Raw genomic sequence first — 5,991 nt, forward strand, 5'->3', positions numbered from 1 at the left:
CCCCCCCTCCCCCAGGAGGCCTGAACATCCGCCACTGGGAGCCTGGGGTGTATCCCGGAACGTACTGCTTACAGCGCCTCCACCTGTGCAGGGATTCTAGTGTGTAGAATAACCCCTGGCACAGGAACCACATACAGTGAGTACTTACACCAGGGTATGGGTAAAACAGCTTACTACATGCACACAGAACCATATAACAATATAACCATATGACAATAGTGTCCCGCTGTAACACTGGGCCTCACAGGGCCATGACCCCACACCTTATTCCCCAACACAGTGTCCCAAGAGTCCCCCAGCCACCCAAGTGTAAGGCAGCGCTGCCCACTAGTTTGCGTAGGTGGTTGGTGCACGTGTTGTGAAGAAGCTACCTGCCGGGTGTGTCCACCCGCATCTCCCAGTAGCAGTGGAGGTTGGGGGGGGGAGGGGAGCAGGAGACGGGGCACCAGAGGGGACCAGGGCTACACATATATAAGCATAAAGTCAGAAATGATTTAACAATACAAAAAAAGAAGCTATTTGCAGCACGTGAATAAGATGTACACACCGTGTAATGCTCAGACATCAGCGATGGAGAGGGACGTCCTCAAATCCATCCCTTCTCCTATTGCAATAGAAAGTGCCCCAGTAATAAGTGTGTAACAGAACCAGCACTGCTACTGTGGGACCTGCATGTAATAAAGGGGAAAGGGTTAAAGAGTAACCCAAAAGAAATCCTATTTGCACTCCCTCACATGGTCAGCTCTTCAGGGCAGGGACTCCTGCTAGGGAGTGCAAATAGGATTTCGTTTGGGTTACCCGTGAACCCTTTCCCCTTTATTATATGTATATAATTCCCGTATGCACCCCTGACCTATATATATTCTACATGTCCGGAGAGCGGCAATATTTTTTGTTTTGTATGTATAGGACCTGTGTGTAAGAAAGGAGTGACGCTGTGTACGCCACATTACTAATGAATACTGAGCATGACAGCCACTTCTGACACAGAAGCTTCATTATAACCGCTGCCCCCCGCCGCCTGCCCACAACCCCCTGTAACCTCATATAATAACCCCCCAGTGTGAGGTAACCTCATGTAATAACCCCCCAGTGTGAGGTAACCTCATATAATAACCCCCCCAGTGTGAGGTAACCTCATATAATAACCCCCCAGTGTGAGGTAACCTCATGTAATAACCCCCCCAGTGTGAGGTAACCTCATATAATAACCCCCCCATTGTGAGGTAACCTCATGTAATAACCCCCCCAGTGTGAGGTAACCTCATATAATAACCCCCCAGTGTGAGGTAACCTTGTATAATAACTCCCCCAGTGTGAGGTAACCTCATATAATAACCCCCCCAGTGTGAGGTAACCTCATGTAATAACCCCCCCAGTGTGAGGTAACCTCATATAATAACCCCCCCAGTGTGAGGTAACCTCATATAATAACCCCCCCAGTGTGAGGTAACCTTGTATAATAACTCCCCCAGTGTGAGGTAACCTCATATAATAACCCCCCCAGTGTGAGGTAACCTCATATAATAACCCCCCCAGTGTGAGGTAACCTTGTATAATAACTCCCCCAGTGTGAGGTAACCTCATATAATAACCCCCCAGTGTGAGGTAACCTTGTATAATAACTCCCCCAGTGTGAGGTAACCTCATATAATAACCCCCCCAGTGTGAGGTAACCTCATGTAATAACCCCCCCAGTGTGAGGTAACCTCGTATAATAACCCCCCCAGTGTGAGGTAACCTCATATAATAACCCCCCCAGTGTGAGGTAACCTCATATAATAACCCCCCCAGTGTGAGGTAACCTCATATAATAACCCCCCCAGTGTGAGGTAACCTCATGTAATAACCCCCCCAGTGTGAGGTAACCTCGTATAATAACCCCCCCAGTGTGAGGTAACCTCATATAATAACCCCCCCAGTGTGAGGTAACCTCATGTAATAACCCCCCCAGTGTGAGGTAACCTCATATAATAACCCCCCCAGTGTGAGGTAACCTCATATAATAACCCCCCCAGTGTGAGGTAACCTCATATAATAACCCCCCCAGTGTGAGGTAACCTCATATAATAACCCCCCCAGTGTGAGGTAACCTCATATAATAACTCCCCCAGTGTGAGGTAACCTCATATAATAACCCCCCCAGTGTGAGGTAACCTCATATAATAACCCCCCCAGTGTGAGGTAACCTCATATAATAACTCCCCCAGTGTGAGGACCACGCACTATTGGTTAACCCTTTGGCTGCCAGAACGTCCTGCACCACATTGGTTAATGTCTTGGTCTCGAGAAGAGCAGCGTGAGGGTGAAAGTGAGATTCTCGTCACACAGCGCGGATAGGGGAGGCGGGTCCCGTCAGTGGAAAGCGTAGGGCTGCGGAATTGGACATCTCGCCGCGACCATGTCTCCGCCGGCACATGGCCGCTGTGGGACCCTTCGCCGCTGGACACTCAGCCACCGGCTGCTTCACCAATAAGGTAAGTTAATTTAAGGGGGCTTTGTGATTAGGGTAGGTGGTTAAGGATAGGGGTTTAGGGTAGGGGTTTAGGGTGTCGATTTAGGGTGGGGGTTAAGTATTGGGGTTTAAGGTGGGGGTTATGTATAGGGGTTTAAGGTGAGGATTTAGGGTGGGGGTTAAGTATAGGGGTTAACGGTGAGGGTTTAGGGTGGGGGTTAAGTATAGGGGTTTAAGGTGAGGATTTAGGGTGGGGGTTGATGAAAGGGGTTTTAGGGTGAGGGCTTTGGGCAAGGGGTTTTAGGGTGAGGGATAAGGTGTTGGTAGGGGGTAACGTTAGTAATAAGTGTTAATATTAGGGGGGTTTGGATAGTTACATAGTTACATAGTTACATAGTTACATAGTAGATGAGGTTGAAAAAAAGACGTATATCCATCAAGTTCAACCTATGCTAAATTTAGACCACATATACTTTATCCTATATCTATACTTACATATTGATCCAGAGGAAGGCAAACAAAAAACCCCAGTGTTATATCACCCAATGATATCTCATAAGGGGAAAAATAAATTCCTTCCCGACCCCAAGAATTGTCAATCGGATTAATCCCTGGATCAACATCCTTCCCATGTATACTGATTTGGTATATCCCTGTATACCTTTCCTTTCTAAAAAGATGTCCAACCTTTTTTTGAACAAATCTATTGTATCTGCCATCACAGTCTCCATGGGTAATGAATTCCACATTGTAACTGACCTTACTGTAAAGAACCCTTAAGGGATTAGGTGTTGGTAGGGGGTAGCGTTAGTATTACAGGTTAATATTAGGGGGGGTTTAGGGTACGGGATAAGGTGAGGGGTTTACCTGGATGGCGAACCGGCCGGTGGCGAGATTTCCCCTGCGACGAGGTAAGTGGCGGCTAAATGCCGGCGGTGATTTGGTCGCGGCTATATGTCCGAGACCATTGTGCTGCAGATCACCCAGGCACTGCAGGGGTTATAAACCCTTCCATGGAATAGTAAATGACACATGGCAAGGTGCACATTCCCTGTCCACATCTGCCTCTCGCAGTCGGGCTGGGTAACCTATTTACAGACATTATGTATGAAACGTCTGAAACGGCTTTCTCTTTTGGGTTGCCAAAATCGGCAAAGCAAACGATCCCTACTCAAAATGAGATTTCCCTGTGTGCTGGCTGGAAATGTCTCCCCCCGCGCTATCAGGGACTACACCAGGGGGGCGAAAACTAGGGGGCGCCACATTTTCAGGGGGGGGGGAGTAGGCGCGGCGGTTACAGAGGCCCCGCGCTGGCCCGAATGCATTTAAATTAAATGCTGGGGATCGCGCCAGGCCTCTGTAACTTTATTTACCTTAACTTAACACCCTGGCGTCGCCATGGCAACCCAGCGTCATTTGGGTCACGTGAAGTCACATGACATCGCTGCATCATTTGACGCCGGAGCCGAGGCGGGGACGCGGCCAGGGGGTGAGAGCAGGCAGGGGGGGCGCAGGGAGGAGAGTTTGCGCATCCCTGGTCTACAATGAGGCTGAGATGTTAATGGCATGTGCAAAAAAAAAATGCTTCTTTGCGGCAAAATATGATAATAGTGAGATAATGAGGCAATAGCGCTCACCCGTTCAACTTGAAGTAAACCATAAAAGTCTGTTATTGGTGTTAGCGCGGGATTTAGTTGTTCTGTATCAACCCCCAAATCTATTTGACGCAGCGCGGATATTTATTATTTAATAAATACATTATTTTCACAGTACGGCTATTATAAATAATACACGAAAAATGTATATTTACCGGTACTCATTAAACAAAAATACACATAATCCTGTTTTCATTTAAATTGTATCAATCAGGTGCTCTACATAACCCAATGCGTCAGAAGCCATTTCTAAGAACAGTGACGTGTCTTACCCGGTGTGTGTAACGCCTTCGTACATACAGTACACAGTTTCTGAATGTTTGTATTACTTTTTGACACAACAAAGAAAGTAAAATAAAATCTTAGCCTCTGTATTTTCCTGGAGAAAGATATTCTGTATGTGTGCATCTTCTCCTCGTCGCCCCCTCGTCGCCCCCTCGTCGCCCCCTCTCGCCCCCTCTCTGCTGTGACCATGCCTTTGCACTGACCTACCCCGTCTTCTTGATCACTTGTGCAGCCAATGACCAAACATCTAATGATCTCCTGAACTGACAAGTCTGGAGTCCACCTCCATTATCGGAGGCGCGGGGCTGGTGTTGGACTTTGCGTTTGATCACCAGACCGCACTGTTGTGCAAAGCAGTTTTACCACGAAGTTACACGGGGATAAGCAGAGCATTGCAGTGTTCGAGAAGGCTGCAGAGCATTTCTCCTCTATACTGCTAGTGACTGGCATAGTGTTGCCTAGCAGATTCTGCAGAGCATATTTCCGCTACGGTTTAAATGGACGGCTTTGCATATTTACAAAATAGGCTGCATAGCTCATCAACTGCTACCCTGACCTGCAGTGCCCTGCTTATTACTACAGGGTACGCTGCTGTAGCATTGTCCACAAAAATGCCAATGACAAGCAGAGCCTTGCGCCTTTACTGCTAGTCCTGAGACTATCCTGCAGCAGCAGAGACGTTCTCCTATACTGCTAGTCCTGAGACTATCCTGCAGCAGCAGAGAGACGTTCTCCTATACTGCTGGTCCTGAGACTATCCTGCAGCAGCAGAGACGTTCTCCTATACTGCTAGTCCTGAGACTATCCTGCAGCAGCAGAGACGTTCTCCTATACTGCTAGTCCTGAGACTATCCTGCAGCAGCAGAGAGACGTTCTCCTATACTGCTAGTCCTGAGACTATCCTGCAGCAGAGAGACGTTCTCCTATACTGCTGGTCCTGAGACTATCCTGCAGCAGCAGAGAGGTTCTCCTATACTGCTAGTCCTGAGACTATCCTGCAGCAGCAGAGACGTTCTCCTATACTGCTGAGCCTGAGACTATCCTGCAGCAGCAGAGACGTTCTCCTATACTGCTAGTCCTGAGACTATCCTGCAGCAGCAGAGAGACGTTCTCCTATACTGCTAGTCCTGAGACTATCCTGCAGCAGCAGAGAGACGTTCTCCTATACTGCTAGTCCTGAGACTATCCTGCAGCAGCAGAGACGTTCTCCTATACTGCTAGACTATCCTGCAGCAGCAGAGAGACATTCTCCTATACTGCTAGTCCTGAGACTATCCTGCAGCAGCAGAGAGACGTTCTCCTATACTGCTAGTCCTGAGACTATCCTGCAGCAGCAGAGACGTTCTCCTATACTGCTAGTCCTGAGACTATCCTGCAGCAGCAGAGCCGTTCTCCTATACTGCTAGTCCTGAGACTATCCTGCAGCAGCAGAGACGTTCTCCTATACTGCTAGTCCTGAGACTATCCTGCAGCAGCAGAGAGACGTTCTCCTATACTGCTAGTCCTGAGACTATCCTGCAGCAGCAGAGACGTTCTCCTATACTGCTAGTCCTGAGACTATCCTGCAGCAGCAGAGACGTTCTCCTATACTGCTAG

This window comes from Ascaphus truei, chromosome 1, assembly GCF_040206685.1.
Source record: "Ascaphus truei isolate aAscTru1 chromosome 1, aAscTru1.hap1, whole genome shotgun sequence".
Lineage (NCBI taxonomy): Eukaryota > Metazoa > Chordata > Amphibia > Anura > Ascaphidae > Ascaphus > Ascaphus truei.